A 10,774-nucleotide genomic window follows, 5' to 3' on the forward strand; every position below is an offset into this window, starting at 1 on the left:
ATCCAAAAAACGTAAACAATAAAAGTAACCGGGACATCTAAAGAAAGAAAGTTGTTTGTTGTGGAAAAATGGAAAAGATAAGATTAATATCATAATTTCGATATTTTGGTACCAATTTTATTGATAACTGTTCAATAATTGCAAATTCTCTACCAATATCTTGTAACTTAAACATTTTTTACTTTGTGACGAACTTTTTTACTCGCCGAAGAACTGCTGATGCTGTTGTTAAACGAGTTAAAAATAACTTCAGCTAGTTTTATATATAGAGTCGACTTCAACGTCAGAAGTATACTTTAACTTGTCTATGATAGACCTAAAGTCCACTCTTAAGTAAAGTCGAGTTTAATTCTCTTAAAATGTACTTTATTTTTGACTATGATTATGGGCCATGGTTTCTACATTTATTGATGCGCCTTTTTTAATGTTTAGCAATAAAAATGAAATTTATCAAGGCGATAATAGTTAGAAGAATGTTATAAGTATTTTGTGTAGAAAAATCTTTATATTATAAACATTTATTTATTATTTACATATATTAGCATACTATTGCAATATGTACCAAATTGCAATAGTTTTAACATAATGTGCAATTAAATATTTGTGTAACAATCTAAATATTCGACTGTTATCGTCTATTCGACTCTTATCGACTTTTGAGATAACATAATCAATTGATCGACTTTTTTCCGACCAAAAAGTCGATTTCGACATTTTTCAGGAAAAAGTCCATTGTTGAACAATCGAATTTATAGAACCCTAACTTGCATGTGTAAACGCTATCTTCAAGGCGAATTTATACAAGGTGGAGTCAGCCAAACAGTTGATAACTTTTTTTTCGCTTTTTGGTTCTAACAATTGTCAAAGCTTTTTTTATATTTAAATATCTACATATTCTATGCTTATTAACAAAATATTTATTTTTTACATAAATAAGTAAAGCCCTCATTATTCAATTGTCTACACTATATTAAGTTTTAATACTTATTTGTATAATTTTTCATTTTAGTTTTTTGACATTTGTTAAGACCAATTGTTGTTTTTGTAGAACTGCCACCACCTTGTATGAATTCGCCTTGGCTAGGTTAATTGGATTGCAAGACATGCAAGAATTTTTGATTATTTAATTTTTACATTTAAAAAAAATAAAAAATGTATCATATTTTGTTCAATAAAAGAGCTATAATAATTAAATTTTACCATCCGGCATCTCATAAAAACAATAATTTTCCGTAACCAATGTGACATATAAACAGTGAGTTAATTAGGTATAAATCAAGATCAGCGAAACAGCTTGCATTTTTATACTTTCTTTGGTGTTGATAGCTCTCATAATTAGAAGCACAAAAACGTTAATATTTTTGCCTGCTCTCTCTTAGTTTAAGAGTTATATGAATTTAAACTTTAAATTTTAAAGTAAATACATATAATAGTAAATTTCTCATATATTTGGAAAACAAACTGATCGTTATGGGTATCATTGAATAGTGCTTCACAATACCTTTAATTTGATACAGTGAGTGTCACTCAAAATCGTAAAACATTTTTTTTTTAAATATGAAATTATAAGGGCAATAATAGGTGATTATATAAAAAATTAAGTCATTTTTATTAATTGGAACAAAAAATATGTATTTCAACAAAAAAGTTAACAAAACCTCAATTCGTTAAAAAAATATTGATGAAAATTAAAGAACATCACAAAATTCGTATTTCACTTAAATTCGTACAATTATATTAAATTATAATTAAAACTTTAAAAATTAAAAAAAATGTTAATATTAAATAATCCTAAAGGCCCAACTGTAATATGCATAAGCTAGCTTAAGGTAATGTCAAAACCGAACGAAAAGTCTGTCAAATGATTAAGGAAATTCAAAGAAACTTTTTGGTGGCTATAATGTACTTACGTGCATTCAAAACTATTTAGCCCCATTTGAACATTTATGTGCAACTTGCAATTAAAAAAATACGTATTTCTTATTATTTTATCAAAATATATAAATTTTCTTCATCCTTTTCATTTATTTCTTTATTTTCTTTGTATAAAATAAATAAACAGCTGATTGCGTACGGAATGTGCGACCAGCTTCGCACTTTGCTTAAGCAAATACAATTCGACGAAACTTGACGAAACTCTCTTAAGTACATTATAGTTTGTCACATACGTTTTATATGTATTCGAACATTTGCTTAAGCTGACTTAAGCTAGTGTATGCATATTATAGTTGGGCCTTAATACTTTGTAGGGTATCATTTGCTATATATTTAGTGCTTTTATGATTTTAAATGAAGCGTTGATATTCTGGGCATTGACAGTCTTACCCAATTTTTTTATTTGTGGATAAGGGCAATTAAAATTATACCCAATTTTCTGATAGGTAATAGCACACACAATATAAAAATAGCATTTAGTTGGGCCTTAATACTTTGTAGGGTATCATTTGCTATATATTTAGTGCTTTTACGATTTTAAATGAAGCGTTGATATTCTGGGCATTGACAGTCTTACCCAATTTTTTTATTTGTGGATAAGGGCAATTAAAATTATACCCAATTTTCTGATAGGTAATAGCACACACAATATAAAAATAGCATTTTAAAATATTTCCAAAACATCAACTTTCTAAAACTAATGAATAAAATTTGACTACGATGGTGTACGATTTTAAGTGACATTCACTGTATATAATATTAATATTGTGAACCAAAAATTCCGTTTTGATTTTATATGACAGTACTTCAGAATATTTTGATATACAGAAAAAGTGATTTTAGCGAAGCTGGTGTTCGATACACCCCAGAGTTAAAAGTCCCGGCCGAAGGCCGGCAATACAGAAAATGTGAATATTAACAGAAAAAAATTATAAAAATATAAACTGTTACGGGAATCTTGATTTGTTCCGTTAATTACAAATAATTTTTATTTGCGAATAGGCTACGTAAAAACGTAGTACAGTAATTTTGACTTACCTGCACAACCAACTTTACACGATATTTTGCGAAGGTAAGTTAAAAGTGCAGTTATCATCAGTTAACTTACCTGCTCATTGATGCTGGTAAGTGCATTTAAGTTTACTGCCCAAAAAAGCAGCTAACGGCAAATAATTTACATGAAGTTTTGTGATGTTTCCCTTTAAAAATAACGACAAATTTGGTATTTTAGCTACTTTTAAAATTATTAAAAAGTTTACAACACAATTTATTATTCAAAATCGTATTTTTCTTATTTTGTTTTGATTTAATTTTATATTACGCAGCTATATGAAATTTTTTTCATGAAAACCAGTTATAGCTTCCAAAATTATTATGCACTTATCTTAAATGTGCAGGTATGAACAATGCACTCAAATTAACGAATTTGTATGGAGTTTGATAAATAAATATACAAAACACAAGTTTTGTGCACTTATATGCAAAATTGTCTTAAGTGAAAGGAAGGTAAGTCAAAACTACTGTAATAGAAAATTAAAAAAAAAACAAAAAATATAATAAAAGTGAAAGGGACTACTAAAGAAAAAGAGTTGTTTGTGGTGGAAAAATGGAACAGATAAGATTAATATCACATTTAGTATATTTTGGTACTAATTTTTATTGATAACTTCAATAATTGCAAAATCTCTACCAATATCAGCAAATATATGATTTTTTTATCTTCGAAACAAAACAATAGCGATTAATAAAACATTTTTTTTTATTTCTAGATGCTATGGATTCAGATATCAAACATATACTTTTTGATACATTTTCATCTGATGATGGGACATTTAAAATAAATAGCAAAATCGTGCATAACTTATCAACACATTTTGTGTTCGAATATAAGTGGAATGAGATGGAAAACTTAATGAAAATGTTCGTTTTATTTTTTGAAAGCTTATTTATATATGGAGATCGATTTGTACAACCCTTGAATGAAAATCCATTACAAATTATATATAATAACTCACTGAATACTACAAATTTTATTACTCTAACAACATACATATTAAAACAACCAACAATTATAAAATATGGTATCATTTTAGATAACATATTAAGCTGTGTCAAAAAATGTACAAAGTATAGTATTGATAATCATATATTTTCTCATAATGTTGAAATTCTCAATGTAAACAGGAAAAAAATGTATGCTATAATGGAGCGCATTTTTGTTCTTCCTTGTTCAGATATAGAAAATGCCATAGATAGAATTATAACGAATGTTGGCTTCGAAATTTTGGGATACGCTTTTTGTGAACCTCCTATTAGTATTTATTTCGATAAGTGTACCGTTTTAGGAGATATTATATGTAATAAAATTGAAAACTCTGCCAAATCTGTTACTAAATTCTTTATTCCATCAATATTGTTGGTATCTAGCTCAAAGCTTGGAATGCGTCTCTATGAGAAGTGTCTCAAAAACCAGCAATTTTATTCTAGCTTAAATATATTTTTTAAAAACTATTTAAGGGATTTAGAAAGTTTAAATAGTACACTATTTAAAGGTCACACATTTTCACATATAATGTACATACACTTTAACGAAAAAAATAAAGCTAATTTGGACATTTTTAATGGCATAGATTTAAGCTTATTTAAATTTATTCGGGACTATTTATCACTCATAAACATATTGTATATCTAAACCATTAATAAAGTATGTATATGCAAATTTGTAATGCTTAAATAAATTGAAAATGGAATTTTTTTTAATTTGTTTGTAGTACTCAAACACGAAATTTTTGTTATCTTATCTCAACATATTAAACTCTGTCCTACATTTTCAAGTTTAAAATTGTTTGCTATAAATGAAGAGCTTGCAATTTATTAATTTTCTCTCCTAATTATAAGCAAAAAAAGTTTAAAAAAATCGAGATTTCTGGCTAAATATGATATATGAGCGGACCATTTATCGAAAAAAACAAAAATCGGGGCTAACAAAAATACACGGGGCTTTCTATATTAAGGTAATGATATATAATAGTAAATTTCTCATATATTTAAAAAATTATCTGATCATTATGGGTATCATTGAATACACACAAAAAATTCTATAGGTTATATTGCCTAAAAATATAGTATAAATTTATCTAAGAGCAAGGGTAGAATGGCATTTACAAAGTTATTTAGTAAATATGCCTAAAATTTGTAAAGTTTATAAGAAAGTTTAACAAAAATTTTTGTTGATTTTTCGAACAAGGAAATCAACAAAAATTTTTGTTAAACTTTCTTATAAACTTTACAAATTACAAATGATAGCAAAGCTAATTTATACTTTTATTTTTGGTAAATTATCTATGTAATAAAATATCTGTTTAGTTAAATTAACTATTTTTTCTATGCTATTACTACTAATGACAATGAAATTGATTTTTTATTTAATTTATCTTTATTTATTGATAAAATGAAAACTTAATGGAGTAATGTTTTCCAAATAAAATTGATTTTGGAAACAATTAATATCTAACCTTATGAATGTAAATGTTACTATGTGGAATGTCTGTCCATCTTTATCTTTTGATCTGTTCCAGTACTAGTCAGATTTAAAGGTTTTGTTTTATTAATAATAAACTTAAGAACCAATTGTTATAGTATCACTATTTTTGATTGAAACCTGCAATCTGAGATAGAGATGGACATTCCACATACTAACATTCAAATTCTTATTATTCTTAGGGCCATTATTTCAACTTGCCTTTATAGTTAAAGTTAACTTTAAGGGTACCTTTTTATATTGCTTAAAGTTACCTTTAACTATAAAGGCAAGTTGTAATAATGGCCCTTAATAATACCAAATTATTAACTAAACACCATTAACAGAACAGTTAAATAAAATATTGAAACATTTCAATACTGGTGCTTCTGGGAGATAACTTTCCATGTAGGTAGATTTGTCGGGAGTTGAGCTTGTTGTGGGCTGCTTGATTTTTTGAGTTTTGAAAATAATCTCTTTCATTGTCCGAAGACGATGTCTGTGGTGGTATTGTGCAATTTTGATTTCTTTTGGGGACTTGTTTCACCAAAAGTTTCGTAGGATCTCGCGTTTGTAAATTTATTTGAGTTTATGATTATATTGCTAAAAATATAATTTATTTAAATTTTCATATTTTTAAAGTTAATTTAATATATGGGGCATTTCATGTCAAGTGAACCAACTTTTGAAATCGATGTCTTCCGATCGGGATGAAATTTGCACCAAGGTTAGCTCTATTGGATAGTAACTCAGACACAATTTTTCAACAACATCGGTCGAGAACTCTCTGAGTTATAGGGGGTAAAATTTTGACAATTTGGTCAAACAGGGGTTTTTTCTTATCCATGTAACTTATTACCTATTGTTCTTAGCAAAATGTGTCCCAAATAGTATAGATAGCTATTTCTTCGATCTTTCGAAAAAAAATATTAAAAAAAAAAAATAAAAAATTTTTAATATTTTTTTTCCGAAATCAAAAACTTTTTTGACTTTTTTTTTAAAATGGGTCCTTTTTTTTTTTTTTTTTTTTTCTTAAAATAAAGTTTAGATATTTTCCTTGAACACCTACTTGGTCGCTTAGTGGGATGCGAGTGGGATATCTATCAAAATAAATATTTTGTAACTCAAAACATAAAATTTTTGACTTTTTTTGCAAAATCAAAAACTTTGTTGACTTTTTTTTTTCAAAATGAACCCTTTTTTAATCTTTTTTTTTAGGTCAAACAAAAGCTTAGATATTATCCTTGAAGACCCTTTTGGTCGCTTAGTGGGATGCGAGTGGGATATCTATCAAAATAAATATTTTTTAACTCAAGACTTACAATTTTTGACTTTTTTTTTTGCAAATACGATTTTTTTTCCAAATGGGCCCTTTTTTTAAATTTTTTTTGTAGTCAAAAGAAAGCTTAGGTCCATTCCTTTAAGATATTTTTAGTCCCTTAGTGGGATGCGAGTGGGATATCTATCAAAATAAATGTTTTAACACAAAAATTGTATGTCTTGAGTTACAAAACATTTATTTTGATATATATCCCACTCGCATCCCACTAAGCGATCAAAACCATCTTAAAGGAATAGGCCTAAGCTTTCTTTATAGCAAAAAAAAAAATTACAAAAAGGGCCCATTTTAAAAAAAAGTCAAAAAAGTTTTTGATTTTGCCAAAAAATCAAAAATTGTATATCTTGAGTTACAAAATATTTATTTTGATAGATATCCCACTCGTATCCCACTAAGGGACCTAAAATATCTTAAAGGAATGGACCTAAGCTTTCTTTTGACTAAAAAAAAATTTTTAAAAAAGGGCCCATTTTGAAAAAAAATTCGAATTTGCAAAAAAAAAGTCAATAATTGAATGTCTTGAGTTACAACATTTTTATTTTAATAGATATCCTACTCACATCTTCCTAAGTGACAAAATAGGTCTTAAAGGAAAAGACCTAAGCTTTCTTTTGAGCAAAAAAAATTTTTTAAAAAAAGTCCCATATTGGAAAAAAATTTCGATTTTGCAAAAAAAAAATTAAAAAATTGTTACAAAATATTTATTTTGATAGATATCCCACTCGCATCCCACTAAGGGACTAAAAATATCTTAAAGGAATGGACCTAGGCTTTCTTTTGAGCAAAAAAAAAAATTAAAAAAGGGCCCATATTGGAAAAAAATTTTGATTTTGCAAAAAAAAATTAAAAAATTGTATGTCTTGCGTTACAAAATATTTATTTTGATAGATATCCCACTCGCATCCCACTAAGGGACTAAAAATATCTTAAAGGAATGGACCTAAGCTTTCTTTTGACTACAAAAAAAATTTTAAAAAAAGGGCCCATTTGGAAAAAAATCGTATTTGCAAAAAAAAAGTCAAAAATTGTAAGTCTTGAGTTAAAAAATATTTATTTTGATAGATATCCCACTCGCATCCCACTAAGCGACCAAAAGGGCCTTCAAGGATAATATCTAAGCTTTTGTTTGACCTAAAAAAAAAGATTAAAAAAGGGTTCATTTTGAAAAAAAAAAAAGTCAACAAAGTTTTTGATTTTGCAAAAAAAGTCAAAAATTTTATGTTTTGAGTTACAAAATATTTATTTTGATAGATATCCCACTCGCATCCCACTAAGCGACCAAGTAGGTGTTCAAGGAAAATATCTAAACTTTATTTTAAGAAAAAAAAAAAAAAAAAAAAAGGACCCATTTTAAAAAAAAGTCAAAAAAGTTTTTGATTTCGGAAAAAAAATTTTTTATTTTTTTTTTTAAATATTTTTTTTCGAAAGATCGAAGAAATAGCTATCTATACTATTTGGGACACATTTTGCTAAGAACAATAGGTAATAAGTTACATGGATAAGAAAAAACCCCTGTTTGACCAAATTGTCAAAATTTTACCCCCTATAACTCAGAGAGTTCTCGACCGATGTTGTTGAAAAATTGTGTCTGAGTACTATCCAATAGAGCTAACCTTGGTGCAAATTTCATCCCGATCGGAAGACATCGATTTCAAAAGTTGGTTCACTTGACATGCCCCATATACATACCCTTTTGCACCAAAAATATTTTCAATTGACAATTAAATAAACAAAAAAACTTCGTACAAATAAATTCGAAGATGTTACTAATTCCAATAGTTATATTAGCATAGTTTTTAGGTAAAGTGTATTGTTTGAATTACCTATTGGCATAGATAATAAAACTTAGTTTTTCATTTTCATATAAAAATAAATTAACTATACAAGCTTAGTTAATATAGCCTCGATTATTTTTTTGTGTGTAGTGCTTTATATGATATACATATACAGTGACCAACAAAAGTCTACATACGACCATTATTTTCGTAACTCGCGGACTTCTAAACCATAATAAGTAAAAGTAATGATGGAGTTTTATTTCAAATGCATTTTTAGTAATATAACTAAAAATAAAAAAAAATTGTTTGATGCGTAGGTATAATCTTCTATTCAATAGAATTATACGATTTGTTTATAATCTTAGAATTAGATCACATGTTTCTGATTATGTAATTAACTTTTTGGGGTGTAAATTTAGTAGATTTATAGAGATTAGGCTACTTTTGCAGTTTTATAAGATTATTGTAGCGGATAGCCCTGAGTACTTGGTAAGACTTTTTGACTTTTCGAAATCTTTAAGGAATCCACAAATAATTTATCCTCGAATTAACAGTTCAATTTATGAGAGATCATTTCAGGTTCGAACTACAAGGATTTGGAACATTCTACCCAAATCCTTAAGAAGATTTAATTTATCAGATAATCACCCTTATCGTGGTTGGCGTAAACGTCATACGCCTAAGACAGTTTCGTAATAGATTAAAGACACAGTTTGCATACGATCTGTACACTAAATAAACATTTTTCAACGAATACAAATTTTCATTAAATTCAATATTTCGTTGGGCCACCACTAAATTTGCCAGTTCTGCGGACGTTATATTTTGCCATTCTTCTGGAAGGTTCTCTTTTAACATTGGTGCACAAGTAATAAGTTGTTTTCGGATCTTCCGTTGTAGAATTTTCCACACGTGCTCAATAACATTTAAGTCCGGGCTTTGAGGTGGTGTGTACAATTGTGATGGGGCATGGTAGAGTAGCCAATCTTTGACAATTTGAGACCACTGGATCGTTATCTTGCTGAAAAATCCAACTTTAACCAAGAGTTAAAATATCAACGGATGCTCTCAGATTTTGTTCCAAAATGGATTTGTACTGGTATATTGTTTGAACTGTATTATCCTCAATAAACACTAACTTTCCCACTCCAGAAGCAGCGACAGTACCCCAAACCATCACACTGCCAACACCATGCTTAACTGTAGCGAGTAAGTTTTTCGCATACATTGCTGTATTTGTTTTGCGCCATACTTTATCTCTCCCATCACTTCCAAATATGTTATACTTCAACTCATCAGTGAACAAAACTCGCTTCCATAATTCCATGTCCTTTTCAAAGTGCTTTTGGGCGAATTCCAAACGAAGTTTGCGATCCGTTCGCTAATTTACGGAGTTCTGCTTTAATTACCATTATTATGTAAGGTTCTTTGAATTGTTCGTGGATGAACAATAACTTCTGATCTTGTTGCGAGTTCTTTGGCCAATTTTGTGGTATTTACTTTTGAGTTTTTTTGACTTCTTTTAAAATGAAGATTACATCTCTACGATGTAGTTTCTTTGGGCGACCACTTCGCAGCTTGTTTTTAACTCTACCAGTGTTTTCAAAGTTACTGAATATTGTTTGAACTGTAGACTTAATAAATTGAATGTAGACTTTTGTCAATGTTTTCTTTATTGTTTTTTATGAATAATTTTGCAAGTTTACATTGCAACAACATTTTTTTGGTGCATAGATAGATAGATAGATTTCAAACAAAACTGCATTATTATTTCTTATTTACCGGGTTTTCTCTAATAAAGTGGCAAAAATTGTGGTCGTAGACTTATGTCGACCACTGTATATTACAAATAGGGTTTTTATCCCGGGAAATGTGTACCAGAAATTTTGCCAATTTTTCACTACCCGATTCCCGGGATTTTTAGTCAGGAATCCCGGGAATTAAAAACTGACGAAAATACATAGAAAACAAATTAGAACTCTGTTTTTTTCAACAAATACAGTGAAAAGTTTTTTGCTTATATCATGGCAATAATATACCGCTTATTATTATTTATCTGTTATTATTTTTCGTATGAAATTTTAAAAAGAGAATTCATTATTTATAGAATTTATTTCTTATTGAATCATTCTAATTTCTACGATGGGTAGTCATCTTGACGCGATGTAGAGGCTTAAGTGCGATGATTCGCGTTGGCCATGC

General features: G+C 28.2%; 1 long non-coding RNA gene across 1 annotated transcript; it reads left to right on the forward strand.

Annotated features, from left to right (window-relative positions):
• The first annotated feature begins 931 nt into the window (after positions 1-931).
• On the forward strand, positions 932-4,680 carry LOC135957454 (uncharacterized). Its single transcript, XR_010576405.1, has 2 exons — positions 932-1,255; positions 3,705-4,680. It is a non-coding gene; the product is annotated as an uncharacterized LOC135957454 (long non-coding RNA).
• Positions 4,681-10,774: the final 6,094 nt, after the last annotated feature.

This window comes from Calliphora vicina, chromosome 4, assembly GCF_958450345.1.
Source record: "Calliphora vicina chromosome 4, idCalVici1.1, whole genome shotgun sequence".
In the NCBI taxonomy this organism is placed as follows: domain Eukaryota; kingdom Metazoa; phylum Arthropoda; class Insecta; order Diptera; family Calliphoridae; genus Calliphora; species Calliphora vicina.